The following is a 23,727-nucleotide window of genomic DNA, read 5'->3' as shown; positions in this document are numbered from 1 at the left end:
TCTGTCTTATAAAAATGTTGTTAAATTGAAGTTTAATTGTTGTAATAAATAATATTATAATATAATTATCACATTTTAAACTCTTTTCATTTTTCTCTGTGCTTAATTAAGTGCACCTCCGTAGCGCTTTTTCCAATTTTAACGATTCAGTGAAAATGTCGCATAGATTACGTGACTTTGATGCGATTGACATAGTGGCGAGATTTATGCGTGTCCCTCCTGGCAGGTGGGCGTGGTCAGTTGGGCTTGGGTTTGGTTTTGGGCCCTCTCGAACGTGTGTTGCCTGAAATTACAACGGATCCAGAAATGGTACAAAAAACCAACAAAAAAAAAACAAAAAAAAAACAAAAAAAAGACAGGGACCAGCGCCCACAACTAATTTGAATGCCACGGCGTGTGTGTTTTTTTTCGAGTTAGATTGAAGAGAGACAGTGGAAAAAGTGAGTGAGTGAAAGATCACGACCAAAAAGTTGGCAGCGAAGGCGGCACATGAAAGTTTACGACGTCGCATCAGCGAAATGGGCAAAAATTGTCGGACACACTCGGTTGCTATCTTTCGCTTTTTTGTTTACTAACGCCGAAGCTTAATGGCCAAAGAAAAGCGAAACGTGAAAAAGTGAAAACCTTAACCTTAAGTGGGCGCGGGCTTGTTAGAATTCTTTAATCGCCGGTGAAATGGAGAAAGAGTGGAAATAAGTGCTAGAATCGCTAGATTTCATCATTGCCTACAGCTGGTTTTAAGCATTAAGGCAATTGAGGTAATAGGTAAAAGAAAAATATCTGGAAACTAATCTTCAAACTTTAAAATCCATTTTTGTAAGAAGTGTAAACTGCGAGACTTCTAAAGTGAGTTTATCTTTCTTTCACTTTAAGTTCAAACCTTAGATGTGCAGCCTAATATTTTTAAATACCTGTATCTAGTTTCCCCTTCTGTCAGCCGATATTTGTACTTCACCATCTGCTGTTAATCCCTAACTAAATCCACGAAGAACACATAATTTTTTTTGCTTTTTTTTCTGCCCTGTCTGAGTGTTTAATATAATATCCCGCAAGTCTTTTTACTTCACGTTGTATTTTTTTGCGGCCACTGAGCATTTCAAAGTCTTCCATTTCCGCTGTGAACAGGTGCAGAGAGAGGTCTTTACCTTTTTTTCTGAGCCCTCAAACAGAAATGTTCTTCCGCCGACTCTTTAAACGGTATTTGTATTCCATTACGGCTTGCTTTGTTTTTTAGCTATTCAATTTGTCGCCGGCATTTGACTAATTTCCTTTCGCAGTAATGCAACGAATTGCAAATGTTGAGCATACGCAGTGGTGTACGCCCCCTGCCTAGTCAAATATTTTAATGTGCAGCGTTTTGTTGAACCATTTGCAACATTCTTGTAGCTGCCACCCACTCACTTGTTCAGTCGCTCGGTCGCTTATTCATTCATTCATTTATTCGCTCTGCACTCGTGCAACTTTCATTCATTCAAAATGCTGGGAGAAAAAATATACCGTAAATAAAAAGCGCAAAGGCTGAAAGATAAAGCACTCGACATGCACACATAGATCTACTCCTTCTGCCACCGCCCACTCAGACAGACCCCCACCAGACTCTGATTCAGATCCAGATCCAGAGCTATATATATGTATATATACATAGATACATTTACAGATGCAGATACAGATACAGCTGCAGACATTCTTTAGCCGCCAGCGGAGGAGGAGCATTTTTCTGCGCAATTTATGTCTTTTAATGAAAATGTGTATGTATGCAGGGTGGAAATAAAAAATGTTAAATCAAAAAGAAAAGAAAGAAAAATGGCGCTCAACACGCTAATAACTTTTCAAAAGGAAATGTGCAACATACAGACGTACACTTACATACAAATTTTATATCGTACAGACCGGAGGGCCATAAGTTACAGCAAGTGTTGGCCTTTTCGTAGGGCCCCTTACCAAATTAGTCTGTAATTTGTAAAAACACTATGTCGGCGGAAGAGGGGCGGGGTATCTACATTGCTTTTGGGCATTTGCGGCTTTAAACTCTGGCCCAGACATTGGTCAGCCAATTTGCCTTTTCGCCTTGGCTAATTATATATCATTGGCGGCACACATGCTGGGCCTGGTCACCATTAGTCAAAAGGGAAAAAGATATAAAGCAAGCCACTAAATTAAGAAGAAAAAAAACAAAAACGGAGAAGCAGGCCACCAATTAGCCTGGTTACTGCAATCACTGAAAGCTATGCTCACGTCAAATTAATTTGAGCTTCCCAAATACCCGATTCCAAGTACCTGCATACATACTATATTGCCATTATTAGTTTTACGACTTTGTCTTAAACATTTCACAGCTCCGACCGAAACAAAAGCAAATCCATTAACGAAATTGAAAAGAATGGAGTCGGAGCCAGAGGAGATGCACACAAAAGCCGATAATGCCTGGCTCAAACGGTATCTTCACTTGGCCAGAAGAGCCAGCATTTTGCTTGATGTCTGCCATTTCCTTAAAGCGCTGTAAACTGAAATTAGTTGTTTCTTGCTCAAATTCACATTGAATTAATTCAATTGCGGCAAAAGAGCGGAAAGTCCAGCTATTTGAGCGGCCTTTAACTGCAGATGGTTAAAAAAATAATTATGGTTAATTTGAAAGAGACTAATCTAGGGTTTCGACTTTCTATTGGAATCATTTTCTTTTGCTGGGAATGCCAAACTATCTGCCATTGTGTTCTTTGGTCAGCTCACGGGAAAGACAGCATGAGTTCACTTAAACTAAATGGTAAATTTAAATAAATCTGTTGTATAAATGTTAATTTCAAATATTTTACCAACACTTTTTATGTAATCCGCGCATTATAGCCTGTTTATTCATCTTTGTTAACTTTGAAATGAACCATACTTTATGTTTTTCTTTAATCCCAACGCTTAGGTAATCACTCTTTTTATGCTATTATTTAGCAACTGATTTCTTTGTCACTATCTTAGATTCGATTTTTAACCACTGCTTACGTGAACGATCGATAAATTTTGTTTGCCAAACTATAAATTGTAAAAAAAAACAGCAAAGGTCAGCAGAAAAAACGAAAATCAGAAAAGCCGTAGATACAATAAGTCAGCCAACGTAATTGAATAGCCGAACAAGCGAACTTAAAAAGCGGAAGCCACTTGCAAGACAAACTGAACAATGAAGTGGAAAAAACGGAATCTAAAAAACGGCTCAATTTTCAAGTATTTCATTATATTGATAAAAAAAAAAAGTGCCAGATCACTGAACCAAGTACAAAAACTGAGGTGATCTATATTTGGCCACGGCACTTTGGCCACATAACAAACACCTCTCCTCTAATTGCCCCTGGGGTCAGCAGACCCGACTTATAGAGAAGGTAATACCCAAAAGTCAACGAGGCGACGCCATCATCTTTTTATAGCCACATACATCTTGACAATCGATTGGGTCGAGTCACAATTAACGACTGACATTGATATTTAATGTGATTTTGTATGCATTTCTAGCCTTTTGTCCATGCTCATAATTGTGTTTTTGTTGCGGTCTCTGGACAGTTATTATTTAAGCTTAGTTCACAGTGTGGTCTCTGATAAAGACAAATACGAAACGCAACTCGATTCGAGTTAAGTTCGATTTTAGCCTTGACTCTTGAGCCGCTTGGCCGCTTGGTCGCTTGGCTGCTTGACTTGGCTTTTGTTGTGTTATTGATTTCGAGCCGCACACAAGAAAAAATGCGCAACAATGGCCAATAATTGATCACGTTCATGGTCCAATTTGGCAGGAGTTCAGTGGGTTTGGCAGTTGGTGGGGGGTTTTTCATCTGCTCAGGGCTGCATTTTGCGTGGAAATATGTTTTCAACCACCTAACCCCCCTTCCCCACGACACCAGATGCCAAGAACTTCGACAACAGCTTTTCTTTGGCTTGACTGCAGAGCGAGAAACACGCTTTTTGATCTCTGATGTAGTTAGATATCACATAAATTATAGTTTTATAAAAAGTCCATTTTTGAAGCTCTACTTCAGTACAATTTATTCAGTGAACTAAATTAGACACGTTCAAAATTATTCAATATACCATAGTGTAGTTATAATATAACTACAAAGCAGTATAGAATAATAATATTTAAATCTTTTTTTATTTTTTATATATTCTAGACATCTATCAATGCAGTTTGAAGTGCTTTTATTTATGTATAACTATAAATGAGCATTTTAAAGTTGTTAATATTAAATTTATACTTATATTTGAAATTGAAAAGGGCGTTTGAGCTGTCATTACCAACTGCAATTCAATGCGATATAAGCTTAATAAAATGCGAACCGAGAAGCCATAACTTAAAACCGCTTATGGTGTTATTAAAAATAGCTTGCGGTTGGGGAATATTTTTTGTTGCCACAACCAGTTAAAAAGACTGCAGCAACTTGACGGAAGTTTCGTTTGGAACTTGGTTACTTGGTTATTGACCAACTTTTTGTTTCTCCCGGTGGGTTATTATTTGTTTCGTTTTTGTGTGTGTGTTTGCCCCGGCAATTAAGAACGCTCAGGAGGAGCAACCCGAGCCCGGGCCGGGCCAGCTGTCAGTCTCCTTTGCTTATTGTGGCAGCAGAGCAGAGGAGCTCCGCTCCTCCGGCAGCCTCATCAATGTCGGAAACTTCATCATAACCCCGGGCCACATGCGGATGGTGAGAGGGTGCAACTTTATACTCGCAAGGCACCGAATAGCCCCCACCACACCTCAGACTTTCAAACAAACATGCCCACCTCCTTTTCTGCGTTCTGCTTCCGCATATGCTTCATAAACTTGCCATCTTGCATTGGCCTATAAACCGAAAGTAACACGCTCACACACACACACACGAGCACATGCATAGGCAGACATTTAAGACGAGTTCCCGGGTAGCCTCTTCCATTTTCAGATACCCCGCAACGCCCCTATTTCTACCACTTTTTAGCAGGCGTTGACTGGAAGCCGCAAGAAAAAAATATTTGACCTACATCAAGTTTTCAAGTTGCTTGTTTGTGTTTCGTCTTCTTCTTGTTTTGCCTCGTCTTTCTTTTTTTTTTCTTTCTTTTTTTAGCCAGAGAGGCTTCTTCATCACCACCACTACCATCATCATCATCATCGTCATCGTGTTTAGCATCATCTTGTTGCCACGCTTTATTTCTGCCTTTACCGGCTTTTGCCTTGCTGTTGCTCTTTTCAAACCACAATATTTGCGCATATTTGGTCAACTGCATTTTCTATCTCCCCTCTCTTTCTAGTCCCCTAGTCTCCTCCTAGCCCCGTCTCTTTCACCCCAGTGGCAGCCATCTCTCTCTATCCGCTTGGACCTTGATTGTTTTCAATTTGCTACGACATTTTCATTAATTTTTCAGCAGCTTGTGTGTGTCAGTGTGTCGTCGACTTCTTCTTACCTTCCCCCACTGCGCCCACGCATAAAATATTGAAAGACATTCTACAGGCTTCGGTGATGACCAGCCAAAAAAAATATCCACAACTTCCATAGATGCAGCATCATCAAACGTAGGCAATGTCACTAGGAAAAAAATTACATTAAATATACCATTTTCATATGGCGTTTCAAAATGCAATCAAATATCTCGTTTGGACCTTGCAATGTGCACGGTAAAAAAAATTTAAAAATATAATATAGTTGTTTAAGGTAAAATTGTATTTAATAAGTAATACAAGGGAACACATGATATTTTTTGAGATCCTAACTCACATAATCATATTTTTCTTTTTGAATACCCATGGAAAACCTAAATGAATGCTGGAGATCTATTTTAAACTCCTCAAATTCTGTGTTAACATATCTTCTGCCTCTCTTGATTTTTTTCCAGTGCACCATCCACTTTGTAGTGGTCTTTTTCTATGGCTCACTCTAACTTTGTCCAAGTCTGCCATTCAGTCACGCACCGAGCTGCCCCGCCCACATACTCACATCTTTCCCTGATTCATAAAAAATTTGAATTTATTTCTGGGCTAACATTTTTGTTTTGTTGTCTCTGTTTTGGTTTCGCTTTTATAGAAAAATTTACATATTGGGCCGAGGGCTGCAGTGGCCGTTAAATTGCACTGGTTGCCAAGGCAGGCCAAATGTTTTTACAATGAATTTTGTTACGGGGGAAATGTTTACAAAATTTAAAGTGAATTTAGCTTAATGGAGGATAATTTAGCGTTTGGTTCACAGTTACTACGCTGTTAAGTGGGGTTTCCGCTCTTAAAGCCGCCCTGTGGCTTTTACTGCGGTGGCTTCCTATACATCTAAGTGAAAAAAGTGGAAATGGAATTACAAAAAGAAATCTACACTAGTGGTACAGTTCACATGTATTATAGTTGTAGATGTAAGCAACTATTTTTTTTCTATTAATATTCAACTCCTATAAATATATGCTTTTGTATACAGAAATTAATATTTTTCAGTACCATGTATATTTTTTTACATAAATACTTTTCCCAGTTTTTACTGCATATTTGAATGTGCATGGCTGTTCCCTGGTTTTATAACCGCCAGATTGAACGTGCAAGACTGCCAAATTTAAACGCGGTCTGCTGGGGGCACCTTTGGCTCGAGGCTGTGGCTCAGTTTCATTTCATTTTCGTTTCGAATGTAGCCAGAGTTTCCATTTCCACTTGGCTTGGCACTGGTCATAGATCGCTGTGGGGCGTGGGTGTACGGGTGTTTTTCGGGGGAATGCGCCCCACTGCACGGATCCAAGCACACAAACGCTCTCGGATGCAAATCACTTGCGAAAGGCGCGGAGACTGGGCTGGCTTACCCCATGCAAATGAGCGCAAAATTAAATAATTAAACCAACGCCGGTCCAGCTAAATGGACGGACGAACGGGCGGACAAACGGACATACGGACAGGCGGACGGATGGATAGATAGACAATCATGACTCCGCTGGCCGTTGAAGTCGCAGGCTGCGAGCTGCAACTGTTGCACAAAACCCAAAACTGGCACAGCAACTTTTTCTTTGAGCCAGAGTCCGAGACGGACTTGCAGCGTTTCTTTCGCATGTGGAGCGTTAATGAATTGCCATAGCGGAGAGATGCACTGGGAAAAAATGAGGAATTTTTAATAACAAATAAGAATATAGTTCTGACTAGAAAGCTTAGTCAAGTAACCACCAATTTGTATCAAAGTACGAAAAGTTTATTGCCACCAATCATCGCTTTAAGATGTGCTACCTTTTTCTTTCAATATCAAGTGCAAGAATATTTTTTCATGTGCCTAGTCAGCGCTTGAATGCGAGATCTGCCACCGCATTAGGGTGCCGAGTGAACCGGATGGGAATGGTTTGGAATCGCGGCAAATCGACTTGGCAATTAAAAGCGACCAATTGTCGCCTAAGTTGGCCAATGTCCACAATGCGGGCCGAGAAAAGTCTGGTTGCGGTGGATATTGCAAATCATTAATATATTAACATTTAATGCTGACTGCACTCGGTGCTGGCCCACATGGGTGTCATTGAACCGGATTGATACGAAATCGCTCATACGCCCAGTGAGTCACACTCGGTTTTTGCCACCCCGAAACGAAACTCTTGCTGATTTTTCGCATATAAGTGTTAAAATGCTTACTTTACCCAAACAATTTCTCTCTTTTTCGTTTCAGGTTAGTAGGACAGAACGAGAAAATATCTACAAATACAAAAACAAAAAAAAAAGTAACTTTGACTCGGGGCGTCTTGGGTTCACTCCAGGTAATTGTTTATAATTGGAATTATACAGCGATTTGCTGTGAAATTCGAGTTCAGTTTCAGTTCGGTCGAGTTCAGTTAAAGCGACAGGCAAATTGCCAGAACAGGAATACGGCAAACAACACAACAATTCTGTGCCAGTTTTTATGGCAAAGCTAAAGAAAAAGTGCCGGAAATAATTGTCTTAAGTAGTTTGAACTTTGCGCATAAAAACTAAAACGGGGCAAGAAAAGACTCACTAACAACTAAATGAATCGCTTTTAATGTTCTACAAGTCGAGCTGCTCTTTTCGATGTCAGAGACATTAGTTAGCGGATTTTGAGGTCATAAAAATGATTTACAGCAAATTTACAGCAGAAGTATTTCTCTAAAATTAAATAGTTTACCTAAGTACCCGTACTTTCTCTTAAAAATCGACAGCAGTATTTTTTCAATTCCTAAGAGATCTCGATCTTGATTACTTGCGAAACATTATCATACGATAATTAGAAATGAAAGTAAAATTGTGGCAAACTGTGCGTGGGGCCATGACCAGACATAAATGAACCAATATTCACTTCACATCTTGGATTGGCCATGATGGGGCAAAAAAGTCAGGCAAACAAAAATGTTTAAAATATAAATAAACAAATCAAATCTCAGTGGGGGGAAAACTCCAAGAGCTGCTTTTTGTGTGTGCGGCGGTTTGAGAGCGTTCTTGAAATATCAATTCGGTGAATAGTCAATTTTGCACAGTAGCCATATAGCACATTTACGTATATGTATGTACATATGTATCGAGTATATGTAAATATACTGGGACGGACGTACGTTCAAAGTCATAATCGATGACTCCCCAAAGTGCGGACCAAGTTCGAGTCGAACTCACTTTCTAAAAATGAGTTCAGTTCAATAACAATTTGCGCTTGACAGATGAAAATATTCGGTTTGATAAATGATGCCGAGGCGCGGCTTGTATGAAAAATCATATTCATATGTGCGAGTAAATGCGCTTGAATAACTATTTTTGATATATTTTACAGCAAGGCATGCGCCTGAGCCTGGGCTCTTTCAAAATTGATTGCCAACAATTAAAAGTTAAATATTGAAAATTAAAAAGCGAATGCCAAGCGCCACAAAAAAGCTCACTTTTAAAATTTATGATGTACATATACATCATTTTTTTAATAGCTCCTTTATTTTATTTGTAGCAATTATTAATGCAAACACAGTACTCACAAAAAAAAACATGGAATATTTGCATATATTTTTATATAGAAAGCGACAATTTCATTTGTTGTCCCCCAGAATCTTTCGGACTTTACGTTCCATGCATAAATCATGTCCGGTGTTTTTTAACACACTATTATAATTACATTTTAATTTATGCAAATATGTATATATGAAAAATTAGCAGTAGCCGCTTGCTTGTGTTTGTTTTTTACTGGCTCATATTTGCTTTAACTAATGACAGTGTTTCAATATGCACAGCAAAAACGAAAAACGAATCCTAAAAAGTTGCCTCGTTTAGTTTGTAAAACGGACAGTTGAGAGAGCTTAAAAAATTACAAGCCAAACAATGGAAAATGAATTTTCAAATGAATGGCAAATATGGGTAGGGATACTGTGAGATCAGAAGCAGACATTTTTAAGTTTTTAGTAATAACTACAGTTGACCGTGGAAAATTAAAGAAAAATGTAAATGCTTGTTAAGCATTTATTATTGTTTTCAATTAACGCATTAATTCGGTTTTTCCAGTCTTTATTTATGTCAAGTTTGGTTAAGAACGTATATAAAAGCCAAGTGTTTTCCCGCTCTCATGTGAAAATGAAATCTTAGTCAGCTTCTGATTCGCTTCTGATTGCCTCAAGAGGTTGTCAGATTATCGGGCACCCAGAACACACGCAAAAACCTTCGCAGCCAATTGTTAAATTTCAATTTGAGGCTTCTTCCTGTTGTTACATGTCGAATTGCGAAAAGGAAACTTTTGGCCAACATTTGACTGCCAAGCTGTTGTCGAATGACCTTGTGTTCTTCGAGATACAGATACGAGCACAAAGGCGAAAACCCAAGAAACATGGTCGTTTATCTTGTGTTTATCGAGTGGGAGCATCGGAGCTTTAAATGTTTTTCGTTTTCACTTCCGCCCGAGATTGACATCTGAGTTAAAGTTCAATATCTTAATGCAAAATAAAAAACAACAACACCTGCGGGAAAGATTGAATTACAATTTGAGCATCATGTTTCATAATCGAGCAACGGTTTTGTAGCTGTATCCGTTCGCCTGTCTCAACCCATAAACATATCTGTTATTTTTCGCGCACAATTACCGACGATTTTCAATAGCAACCACAGGAATATCGGAGCGGAGTTGACTCAAAGATATGCAATAGAGGTGCCAGCGTGAGAACGCATTTCATTCTCGATGAAATAAAAAGTACATTCATAATAAAGCTTAAAAAATCCATATTTTAGATAACAATCTATATAACCAACTATATCGGTAAACCATATACAGCTCCTCTCATTCCAACAATTAAATGTTAATAGCAAGTAATGTTATAACAAGTATTATTATTATTATATGTAGTATCAAAATATAGTCATCAAACTTTATCTATTTCCAAGCAATTGAAACACATCGATAGGTTGAATCAAAAACTTCACATCTCTAGCGTGTCCATTCTCTGTGGTGACCTGTCATTATGGATTTACGTCTCAGCTCCGTCCCTTTCCCGCATTAATTGTCGTTAATGATGCAATTATGGCCTGCCAGATGGCAACAATAAGATCACTGAAATGCCAAACGAATTTGCTTAATAGAGCACAAGAAAGATATATAGCCCCAAAATAGAGCAAGACAGCCCAGCCACTCGACTTGTCAATCAAAATTTGATCAATGGGTTCAGCGGAGCGGACTTTTGGATTTGCATCTGGACTGTGGGCGGATGTGAGTCTGTGGGACAAGGCTATTGGCCATTTGACGCCTCTAATTGAGTTTTGTAATGCAAATCACTTTCGGTTTTTTCCGTTTCTCCGTTGAAACTGATAGTTGAGACCTCGGTGCGTATACGTATGCGTCAGCCTGTTGGAGGAAACTCAATCAAGCTGAATTGAAATGACGGGAAATAGGGTTAATATAATTACTTATATTAATGATTACTTGCGATGGAGCGGGGGAAAAGTGGATATTTAATATCAATGTATGAGCAGCTGGAGGTCGATTATAAATGCGGCAATTTACATATTTTTTAAGAGTTTTAAAACGTTTTAAATTTTTTGTTAAGGAAACTCTTGTTGCTTATCAGAATTGTATTATTATCTGAAAATACGAATATTTATTCTACTTTGAAAGAAACGGGACTTACTAAAAACAAACGAAATAGTTGCTTTTGTTGTATTAAGATTAAATGTACTTTTCATAAAGTAAGCTCGTAAAATAATAAAATATTTCGATTGGTTGTTAAAGTTCCCTTTGCAAAAAGTTTCCTACATATATCTACATTTACTGAATTTCAGACTGGATTCCAAAAATCGGTTCGAACCAGTTCTGAGTCATCGCAGCAACCGGCTTTTGGCAAATATTTGTGTGGCTAGGCTGCACGCGTCGCTCGGCTTAATTGCCGCCGACTAAAAAATGCAAAAATTTAAATTTTTTTAATTTACATTACTCCCTTTCAACTCCACTTCAGGCCCGTGCGATTTACTGTGCGACTTTGTTGTTTTCGCTTTCAGCTTTGTCTCGCTTAATGTGCTGTTTTTTTTTCAAGATTTATTTAAATGCATTAAACTTTAGAGGTCAACTTCCTTTCACCGGCGACGATGACGACGACGTGTTGGCGGTTCGAACACGAGACGAGATAACGGCTCCGATTCAGATTCCGACTCAGACTCGGTTTCGGTTTCAGTTTTAGTCTCGACTCCCTTTTCAGGTCTGCAGCAAAAAGTTGAGAAAAATTCCGCAAATAAACAACGTAAATATACGCAAAATCAGCCGCAAATATGTGACATATGACAAGTTGCAGGCTGTATTTCAATGCCACTTGGTGCGTTGAGTCGTTTTGTTGGGTATATGTTTTTGCAATTTTCTATATGACCTGAAAACAAAAATTATTGAATGTGTAAGAAAATAAAATGCTCATCTGCAAGTTCATTTAAATTGAAATCCTTTGCGCCCGCATAAGCTCACGCCCAAATACGCGCATATATTTACATTGTCGTTGACAATTTTCTGAAAAGAAAGTGAACAAGGAAGCATGTCAAAAAGTAACTGCATAAAAGTTCCTTGTAAATTTAATAAACTTTTATGGATGGCTGTGTGTGTGTGTGAGTGTGTGTGTGTTGGTGTTTCTGCGAGGAGCAGCTGCCGTTAATGCGTGTGAGGAGTCCTTGCGGCCCTTACCAATACTGTTGCTTTGGCTGCCGGCAAGGATACCGTGCCACACCGACTGGCATCGAGTGATTGCTCCATGGGGTGCACTTTGGCTGCTCCTCGCGTCTTGTCAACCATGAAAAAAGGACCAAAACGGAGCCAAGTAGCAGAGAAAAAAGTTCAAAAAAAAAAATACGTAGGGAAGAGGAAAAAAAACGAACACACACACAAAATAAACTTTTATTGTATCCGCATTTCAGTGTCACACGACAACGACAACGGCGACGACGTTTTGCCTTTCCTTTCTTTCATTCATTGTGCGAAAGTCTTTCTCTTTTGCTCCCGCACAATCGGAAGGTTCAGTTTCAGTTCAACTTTTGCCACATGTCAGAGATTGATACTTGCGGCGAAAGTGATTTATATACTGGCCTGGTCCCACTTCCCCATCGAAACGCCAACTACAATTCCACATACCACACTATGCTACTGCCATACTACTCGTCGTATGCCACACTACTGATATTCAGCAGAAGATCCACGACGTAAATTGAGCCAAATAGCTGGCTCATGGCAATTTGATAATAAAGCTGTCAGCTGATGTTGCTGCAGATGCCAAGGAATGCAGTCGAATAGTTCAAAGTGCATTCACTATTTCCCATTCGATGGCTGCCAAGCGAAATGAACATTGTTATAGTTTTCGGTCCACGACACTGCAAGTAATATGTTCTTACCTAAAATGGAAAAAAATATACATTTAATAAGTACCACTTTGTAGCAGTTTCAGTTACAACATATGTTTTTATATACAATATCTTTTATTTCAAGATTAAGTTAGTTTAAAAGCAAGTATTTGGTTGACTGTCCCATATGTGGCTAAAAAAAACCGCCCACGCTCTCAGTGAAAAATCAATGTATTGATATTGTCTCTGTCCATAAAAATAATAAATAAAAATTGCAAAAGCAAGAGCAGCGGCAGCGGCAGCAGCAGCAGCATCCATTGATGCAATTGTTGCAAATGCCACAGCTAAAAGGAGCGAAACCGAAACCAGTTTTCCTTTGTCCGCTGATCGGCGAGGAAAGCGGAGTTTCGAGGGGTCTTTCCCACACCGACTTGCACTAATGTAATGCAAAGTTATCGTGGCCATTGTGTGTGGCAAAGGCAAAACGAATGCAGTGCAACAAACGAAAATGACCCAAACCGAACTGAAACCAAAAACAAAAAAAAGCAAAAAAGAGGCGAACAAGAAAAAAATAGTGCAGCAGCAACACAAACAACAAGCAATGGTGGTTCCACTCCGTTTCCACGGGCAATTGAAAGCTGAAATTGCATTTTGTGACTGCACTTATAGACAAAATGGGTGCTGGCGAAACTGGAGGAAGCTCCAAGATGCCAACAGTGAAACCTCCCGCAGGCGAACGACCCAAAGCGGACCCAAAGATTTCCAGCTAGCCCAGGGTGCTTAACAGGTTCTGGGCAACTTAGAATGAAAATAGAATGGCTAGTGGGGAAAATGCAGGCAATTTAAGGTAAATTACCAACAGAGAGGTAACTACGGAAGCTGTTCGCTTAATAGCGAGCATCTTGAAGGTAGCTATGCGGAAATAGTTTTCCATGGATCAGTCTGCTTTGATGACACTTGTACTTATTGCCATCATTTTTCTGCAAGATGAATCTGCCTAGGAAATACTCTTGTTTAGTAACAGAAAGACAGAAATCATCATTCAGCTTCACTTTCTTATATCGAGTGGAAGTTTTCTGATGACGAGGCTTGTGATTAATGGATCGACTGCTGTCCGTTCACCGGAGATTCCACGTTACCGCGTCCCTACAAGTACAAGCCATCTGCCCTGTTGGCTCTTTTTAGCCTTGGCTCAGCTTCTCCAGTGGCTGGCTGCGTATTGGATTACCCTGGATGCCCTGGCCTTGTCCGGGGGAATGGCATTATAACTGAGCCATGCAATTTGCATAGCTGCAATGGAACCCCTCGCATTCGAAATTGGGATGAGGAATGTGGGACGAGGGATGGTGAATGTGGGATGGAATGGGGGATGGGGCAGAGGGTCACGGGCATATAAATCAATCGAAATGCGGAGCTCTATTCTATATTTCATATCGTTCCATCAACATGCCCGGCTCTCCTGTTGGTTTTTCCGCAATGTTGAGTCACACAATCCGCGAAAGTCCTGCCATCGCCATCGCATCGCATCGCAGTAGCAGTAGCAGTAGCAGGAGCTTACAACAACATTCGGTGGGGCTTTTGTCGCCTTTTGTTGGGTCCTCAAATTGCTGCCAATTTGTTTGTGGCTGGCTACCATTTTGGTCGTTTCTTTACTTCGCTGCCACGTTTTTATTTCCCAGCCCGGCGCATTGTCCATCTATGGGTTACCATGGTTGTGGGTTGGGTTTGGATCTCTTTTTTCTGTGGCCCCATTGCATTTTGTGTTTCGCATGTATTTTCCGGAAAAGTGACTGGGTCTGAGTCTGGGGCTGGGCAAGGGTCTGGGTCTGGGTCTGGGACTGGAACGGAGAGTCTGGATCCCGGCTGTCGCTGCCGTTGTCATTTGAGGTCAGTTTAAATGGTTTCCTGTCAGTTGCGGTCTTCGGTTTACCAGAAGCGGGCAACAGCAGCATTGCCGGCCATCATTTTGCATACGTCGCACAATATTCAATAAAGTATTCATTCATATTTCTGCAGGGATTCGCTTCGTTTCGTTTATTTTTGTGTCCTTATTTTATTTTATTTATTTTTTTTATTTGACTTTTCATGCTGTCTCTGGCAATAACTCTTCAAGCTATCGCTCTCTCTTTACATTTTTTACGTTTGGCCGTAAAACTCTTTCAAACCATTGGGATTCTGTTGCAATTGCCGAATTTAGCCTTGCAACGCGCTCCAGTTGCAAGAGATGGCCTCCAAAAAATGTGCAAATAATAGAACCGCTTTGCAAGCGGCGCATAATTAAGCGCATTTTCTTCTGGCATGAAAATGAACACCTCAAGGTGTCGTACGGAAAATGCATTGAATTCAATACGACAGCTACGAAATGAGATTGTGGCATCGTGGTGTTGCAGTTGCTGCTGCTTCTGTTTCTGTTGCCTTTTGCCTTCGCTCATTTACGTTTTATTTTATGCTGCCACAAATACCACAAGAATTGCAACATACAGCCAGTCGGATGGTGACTATGACTGACTGACTGGCGTCGACGAATGTGACACCATGGGTTAGCTCGAGTGGAAATGCAGCAGCAACAGCAGCAGCAGCAACATCAACAGCAGCAACATCAGAAGCCCTATGCATTCGCTACGCCGTTTCTTTCTTGGTTAGAGTCTCTTGTTTTTCTGTTTTTTGTATCTAGTGTTGTGTTTTTGGGGCCAAGCACTTGAACATGATAGGAGCTTAGCCGAGTCAGCCAAGCCAAGCGGAGTTTTGTGGCAGCCAAACACGTAAGTGGCACATGCGCGGCGTAAAATTGCAAATGCCAGCCGCAGCAGCAGCCACGGCAGCAGCAGCAACTGCGTTAATAATACGGCTGTCTGGCTAGAGAACCAAAACCAGACTCACAGTCATAGTCACTACTGGCTACCTGCAGACACAAACGCACACACAGCGTCCTTTGGACGTCCCAAGCGGCGTATGCGTAATGTGGACTGGACAGCTGACATGGCTGTTATTGCATTCGAATTGACTTTTTTGGGGTCAAAAGATATGCACTTGAAGGCAAGCGAAGCGACTCATGTGTGATTGGTAGAAACACAATTAGCATTTCACTTTTTATTGATTTCCAAAGAAAGTCATTGAAAGTCAAGTTCCATTTAAAAGTGGGTATCTTACCTTAAGTTAACATATAACTGCACAAAGTGAGATTTTCCCTTGGGCATCGTTCTTTATAGCACTAAAATATCTGCCATTCAATGTATGAGTTATCAAGCCCTCCAAATTACCATTCATCACTCCACTCTTATTAATCAATATGGTTTTCCTGGCCGCGTTCAACGCTAATGTACCGATCCGAGTTTCCTGGCGTTGACAGAAGAGAACTGAGAACTGAGGACTGAGGACTGAGAACTGAATGGAACGGAATAGAATGGGGCCGGGCCAAGTCCTGTCCATAAACAGAATGACATGGCAGCCAATTAATGTCGACCATGTCACGGGCTTGCTGTGCTATACTGTGCTGTGCCCTCTTTGCCATATTATATATATGTATGTATGTATATTCCCTAACTTGGTTGCTAACGAACCTTTCGGAGCAGCCGAACCGTCATCATCGTCTTCTGTGCCAAATGGGCAATTTGTTGTCGTTTATATAAGGCGCATTCTGTGCATTTTCATTGTTATTATTGCGCCATCTCTGGCCCTTTTAGTCCACTCACTATTCCCGTCTCTTTCCCCGCCCAGACAGCTGTCTCTTTCTGTGGCCTGCTACATGCCATCTTCCTTGCACTTCCTGACCGCACTGGTGTATATTAATTTTGATGCTGGGCCAGAGAAAAGTGCACATTTACATGCAGAGCGGCATTTGTAATTTGTGGACTCTTAGCCAAGTACCTCCGCCTTCTTAACTTCTTTTTTAGATTTTTTTTTGTTTTTTGTGGTGGGAGTAGGCCATGGTAGTACGTAATTGAGTTCATGTCATGTGCTGTCGAAGTCTATCTCGCTTTGGCCTCTACCTCTTTTAATATTCTTCAGTTGTCCGTTGCAAAACTGCTGAGAATTGCATTAAAAATATTCTTGCATATTATTCGTGTTTTTGTTCGTGTTTACTTATTCGGCGAAACGCAAGAGCAGCAGCAATCCAGAAAATCTCTCGTGGGGCCAGCTTAGCCCGTGGCAGTCCGGGGAAACTGAAAATTTCTATAAATCCGCACTTATTCCCAAAACAATAAAACGCGCAACAATTGCGCCCATTCGCTCTTAAATATGCAACAGCAACAAACCCCCAAACCAGAGGCGCGTATTTCGAGGGGGGGCCACTGCGAGGCAGCAACAACTATACCCCATATTAGGAATGCCATAATTCAGCGGCGATGGCTGGGACGGCAGTCCTCGGCTCGAGTCCCTGCTAAGCCCACTCTTGTAGTCATTTGCCTGGGACCTAGACAAAAGCAGCAGCAACAGCAACAGCTATAGGAACATCAGCGGTGGCAACTGCAACACAGTGGGCAGCAGCAACATACTGAGAAAAATCAATGCAACTGGCAATCAGCTGGATAGGTTTCCTTTCTGAAAGTAGTTTCTAAATGTGCCTGGTTGTGAAATCTACAGAAATTTAGCAGTCATTTGTATTTAATTATAAATTTTAGTATTAGATATTTTATTGCATATTCCTAACTATTATTTAACAGAAATTAGAGGGTTATTTACCTGATAGTTCTGAAGAAGCCAAAGTTTTTGCGGATGTGTATTAGCTGCAGAATGTATGCCAGCAATTTAGACAACTTCGTTGGGGAGCGCAAGCTGGCTAAATTATCAAAAAATGGAAAAGCGAGCAGCAAAAACAAAAGGAAGCGATAACTTGTATCGTTGTGGACCCGCAGGGGCGGCAGGGGGGCGGGGCTGTGCCAAAAGGTAAAGGGGGTCAAGGAGAGGAAGTGGGGAGCTGTCTATTTTCGGGGGCGTGGGCACACAAACACAATAAAACTTATTTACGAGTCACGACGGGGTGGATGCAGTGGCTCCAGTGGCTCCAACGGCTCCGCAACGTAGTTCATTGTAATGCACTTAAGGGGGGGTGGAGGTACTGGCAGGGGCGTCGGGCGGAAGGGGTGAACAAGATGCGCGCAAATTATATGCAAAAGGGGGGTGGGGGCGAACGTTTCGGTTAAAGGGTAAATGAGTGTGCAGCGTGAGGCGCATGAATGAAAGCGTCCGTGCCCGAGGAAAACTGTTGGGGAAGGGGGCTGGGAAATTTCAGGGGAAGGCGAGAGGGAAATGCAGGCGAAGTGGCGACAGAAAGGCCAGAGTAATATAAATGAAGGCAACAAGGGGCAAGCCAGGGAGCAGCAGCAATAATATAATAACAGCAGACACGAGCAAGTGCAAAATCGGCACTGAAGGAAAATCATGCTATTACCGTAATGACTTTAGCAACTAAGTGTAGCTTAAATGTATCATTAAATAATGCATGCTGATATATGAATATTTTATATTTTAAACTATATACCCATAAAAGACTGTTGGCTTAAATAGTAATTAAAAGTACACACAATTTCCTATCCAATTTAACCATCCCAGCTAACAACAAATCTCTTTTCCATCATTTCAGTTGCCCAACGAACGGAATCGGCACTCACTCCGTGGCAATTTGCCTCAAAAGGTAAGCGTAGTCCCTTGATTCCGTCGGTAATGAGTCGGGCCACGCCTCTTTAGGTTTTAATAAGCGCGCCCATTACGCATACGCCCCATTAGCTGTGCGCAACATGCGTTCAGCGGCATAATTTTCGTTCAGTGCACACGGTGCAGGAAGGTCCAAAAGGGATGGCCATATGGTGGCGAATCGAGGCGATCTGGAGGAGAGGAGTGGGAGTGGAAGTTGGAGTACACGGTGTGGGAGTTGAGTCCTCGTCACAGTACGTAAAGTTCTCAGTAGTCAGTGAAATTGCTGCGCGTCTTGTTTATTGTTGTTGCTACTTGGCTGCTTGCTTTTGGCTGCAAGTGTTGGCAAGTTGGCGATTTTCTGTCCAAGACAGACTGATTTTAAAACTACTATATTGTTAACAAATGCTTACGAGTCTGATCTTAATTTAAAATCTTGCATGATAAGTGCAACACATATAAGCATATGACTGGAACAAGACCTTTGTCAGATATTTTTCTCTTTACACAACTGATCGGGATATATTTATCAATTTCCGCTGACTGATTTGGTAACTCTGGCCGCCCGAGTTGCCGCTGCTGCTTATGAAGCTCCTGGTAGATGTTGCTCCTGCAAACTTTAGACTGCTGCCTTTATTATGCCACTTTATTGTCGACTCATGCTGCATGGAAATTGCACCTCCATCGTTCCACTGCCGATGTTGCAGCATCTTCTGCCGTGTTTCAGCCTCCAGGGCTTCCGATATTTATGGCCGGCAATACTTTGTGCGATTATTTATTCGTTTCTTTGTTTGCTGGCTCGGTGGGTCGAAAACCATATGAGCGCCCCTGTCGCGGCTGCACATGCAAATTGGCAGCGGGGGTGCAGCGGGGTGCCAAGGCTCATTAAAATGTACGCCGCAACGAAACAAAAAAAGGACAGCGTGGAAAGGACGTGGAAAGTAAGGAGAAGAAAAGCAAACAATATGCATATCCAGCGAAGGACGCCGGCAAGGACATCATCTTCTGCGAGATTGAGCCAGTGTGTGTGGGTGGGTGTGTGGAGGTGTGTGTGTGTGTGTGTGGGTGTGTGTGTGCGAACGGAGGGTAATCGTGCGTGTAATAAACGATAATCCATTATATATCAATTTTTATCGCACCCAAAGTCGGGCTAAGAGCATTGTCGCCATACTTTATGGCTCTGACTCGGGGGCGAAAGTTGACTGGCCAGGCTTAAAGTGGGCATGGCACTTAAATTAAGTGCCTTCCTGCTGACAACTTTGTATGGGCTTCTCAGCGGAGACAGACGATTGATTTCGGCTTGATTTTAATGCCACCAAATAAGCTAAGCCAGCTTAGTCATTGGGCTTTCTCCCCAGCTCGCTTTGTAGCTAACTGGTAATTATCAATAAGTAAATAACTAGAATTGAGTCAGAAAGTGTGGTTTAGTTATGTCTTTAGGGCATCTACTCACATGCATTAACTAGCCAGAATCATCAGGCCAAAATGCTGGCCTTAATTATTAAATATTATAGTAAAACCTTTCGATTGTTATACTTAACCCTTATGTACCTATGAGGCATAAGCTAACAACCTATATTTTTAGTGATTATATACGTGATACCTCTAGTTTTTATTAGTCATCAATCAGGGGGAGATATGTGAGTTCAAAAAACTGTAGTGGGTGGCCACGTGAACCTGCTGATGACCGCTGAACACAGAAATGTAAGAAACTGAAATCAGTTTAACTGTAATGCGTCACGCCAAATCGCAGTTAGAGTTTTCTGCTCCGAGTTCTTGGCCATAACTTTTGACAGTAACTGTAAACGCTAAGCGCGTGTTTTTTCTATTTTGCCGGCTACTAATTAGCTGCCGAAAAATTGACGCATCATCATCCTGCCGCTCATCATCATCGAGGGCAAAACTCGATACCTACGAGTATCGGCAGTATATATATAGATCTAAATATATATTTCACTGTGGATCCCCCGCATTTCCCCCAAAAACACCCACACACACACACACTTTTTGCATGTGGCAAGCGGGCCGTGGTTAATTAGGAAGCAATATTTAACGTTAATGCGAAATAAATCGCAGACGGGTAGAAAAAGTCGATGGCGATGCCCGAAGAAGTCGCTCACTTAATTATGTTGACGTTTATGCCAGCATCTGCCATCAGACACCCACACAATGGGCCACAAGAGGGCGAAGGGGAGGGGTTTGAGCCCTGCTTGTATTGCTGGCAAGAACCCAGCGGAGCCGCAGTGGTAATCATTATTAATGATGACTTTTAGTTTACAAGCTAATTATTTGTTACTGTTACTTCCACGGCCACTGGAAAAGAACTGCGTGGGCACAAAATGCTCAGAACACTCGCGGTACACTCACAAATAAATAATGCCCAAATAGTTTGGACATCTTATTTAATAATGGTTGCAAATTAATAATGGATTATGAGGCTGATATGGAATTTGTTGTATTACTTTTCATTCATATCTGTATTTTGAGTTTCAAGCATAAGTATATTATGAGTGCACCTATTTCATCATTTTTGAATCCTTAGTATAAAAAATTTAAGGATATTTTTTTATTTATTTTGCACAGCCTTCCTATTTTTTCCATGTGCCAACTTGGCTGATTCTCAATTTTCAGCTTTCGGCGCCTTTCGCCTTGATATCGCGGTCGTAATTAATTTATTATACAGCCTGGCAGCGCTCCGCTTTTTGTTGAACTCTTATTAATTACCATTTGGTGTGTGAAATTTTCAGCAGAGTATACAGTATGTTTGCCAGTAGAAGTCGATTGTGTAAGCCGACAGTATTGAAATTGTTAGCCCCAGCGATCTTTGATCTGAAATGGTAATCTAAACGATACCGAAATGCAAATTTAAGCTGCTTAAAGAGTTATGGCCACAAAAGAAGTCAGAAGTCGAGCGAATGGTATGTGTTTTTGTATGTAAATCAATCGCTACGCCCACTGAACAAAAAAAACTAGAGGCGGTCATAAATTAGCAGACATCAGCGAATCTGGCCAACAATGAATGGATTAGAAAACCAATTCGAAATTGGGTCACTAGAATTGCGCAGACGCAGCGGATGTTGAATCGCCGCAGATTGGTGGATTGTCTAAAGTGTTGTTGGCAAATAAAACTAGCAAATTTCTTAACCAAATTTCAAAGCCCAAAGTGCCTATATTTCTGTAACTACTTCAAATAAATCCCTATGGAATGAACTAAGGCAATTGAGACGAAGTGTTAAGTACACAGCAGTAGTAATAATGAACATTTGCATTAATTCTCTGGCCGACAAAAGTCAACTTTTGATGACGTTCATTCGCAGACACAATGGTGTCAACTGTGACGAAATTACTTTCATGTTTTGTTGTGGTCTTGCTGTTCAAAATTACGCAAACGATCGCACGACGACAGCCAAATAAAGAAAAAATCAACAGAAATGTCTGCAAAGTGCGTGGGAAGCACTGAACACGACATCGAGAAGCCAAAACAAAAGCTTACAGTAGCAAAAAAAATGATTACCAAATAACAACAGTGTGGCAAACAATGCAAGATGACGACAAATTAGATGCAGCAGGCTGAAATTAAATAAAAATGCAATTAAAATGCACAGCATTTTCGCTGCAGCGAAAAAGGGGGCGGGTGTTTGGTGGCTCACGTTGGGAATAATTAAAGCAATTTTCCCCCCACTCTCCATGTGTGTGTGTGTGACATAAACAAAAGCGAAAGTGTTGAAATATTTGTGCACAGCAAATGCACAAAAGCAGCAAAAGGTATCTTCAGCCATATATAGTGCGATATGGTGATAACCTGCGGACAACAAGTCGAATTTTAATTCGCATTTTTAATGGCCACTCCAACAACGACGACAAGTGAGTGGATCGAAGAGTATTTAAAGCTTGTGCATACTTCATTGCAACAACTTTTATGGCTAGACATTAAATTGAGTTAAACTCATTAATGGTACCTGCTAATTGAGGGATCTCGATAAGTGATTATAGAGCCTCTGTTTACTTTTAACTACTGATTATCCTGGCTTGCTCCTGGCTCATTACTGTTGAGCCCAGCCTCGCCTTTCGCTTTTGTATCTTAAGCGCTGCACGACGTGTGTGACTAATCTCAGCCGTGGTGTTGCTTTTGGCCATTGTTGGCGATGTTGCTGCTGTGTTGTTGCCTCTGTTTTTGCACTTACCACTCGTATGCATCACGACGCATGCGCCACTGTCGTTGGCGGCGTTGTTTTGCTGTTGTTTGTCTGCCGAGCGTCTGCCTCTTCGGTGGCTGTTGTGTTGTTGTGCTGTTTGTGCCGTTTCAGCTGCCTTTTCGAGGTAATTAAAATGGAAATTGCATTCACACAGCAGCAACAACAGCAGCGCCAGTGGTTGTTGTTGTTGTTGGCCAGACGAACAATGCTCGAGTGCGCCACGTCCGTTGCCACAGTTAAATGCGCTAATAACTTTATTCAGGCGTTGTCGCTGTGTGTGCGTTGTTTGCATAGTTGCTGTAACTGACTGAATGGCATTGCAACATTTTGGCTCAGATTGCTATCGGGCAGAAGCGACTGCAAGACAATCGCACGGAAATGGCAAATGATGTTGTTACCAATTCCATTTGTTGTTACTACTTCAATGCTCCCGATTGTCTGACTGTTTTTTTTCATTTTCATTTTCTTTTTTTTTTTTTTATGTCTGTCGTGCTCGAACTCAAAGTTCAAGCGTGTGAAGGGCAAGCAAAGACAAATAAAATACAAGCCAACCGAATCAAAGAGCCAAAAACAAACAGCAAAGTAACCGTATTTTCACGCAGATTTAATTTAATTTTCATGTGGCCATAAAAACAAACAGAAAAAAGAGTGAGACAATGTGGCCAAGACGTTGGATTCGCCCGCAATTTGTTTTCGAATCCCGGACCCAAAGTTTTTATGTGCAAATCGAAATGTCAATTAGCGTTAACCTTAATTTACATGTCCGTCCTTATGCAACGCAATCGATTCGGGTCACGGATAGGATGAGGAATTTTCCAAGTAATTGGTGAGGCAATCTAACCGTAGTGCTTAGATACTGTCTTCTGGGTTTGAGTAATACATCAATAATAAATGACCAGAAAGATCAACTTTTTTGTACAGATTTTTCTTTATACACAATTTTCTCAATTGCGCCTTCCTTAGATTTCGGTTACATTGAACCCGACAATCCGCTAGTGACAAGCCACAATGGTTAACGGTTATGGCCGAAAACACATGTCAAACTGCGGCCATAAACGCGAATCTCGTTGAATGGCCACAAATTGGCAATAGCCAGCAAGCCGACAAGCTGGAAATTATTTATTAATAAACATAATAACAAGCGCAGAAGAAACGGCGAAGCCA

At 41.1% G+C, this 23,727-nt stretch overlaps 1 protein-coding gene across 1 annotated transcript in view; it reads left to right on the top strand.

Annotated features, from left to right (window-relative positions):
* Positions 1-23,727, top strand: part of LOC122615782 — a 114,979-nt gene that overhangs the window by 23,272 nt on the left and 67,980 nt on the right. The window contains exon 3 of the mRNA XM_043790890.1: positions 18,318-18,368. The gene's annotated coding sequence lies outside the window, so the exon portion shown is untranslated. The remainder of the gene's footprint in view (positions 1-18,317; positions 18,369-23,727) is intronic.

This window comes from Drosophila teissieri, chromosome 3L, assembly GCF_016746235.2.
Source record: "Drosophila teissieri strain GT53w chromosome 3L, Prin_Dtei_1.1, whole genome shotgun sequence".
NCBI classification, from domain to species: Eukaryota; Metazoa; Arthropoda; class Insecta; order Diptera; family Drosophilidae; genus Drosophila; species Drosophila teissieri.
This window is presented reverse-complemented; position numbering and strand designations above follow the sequence as displayed.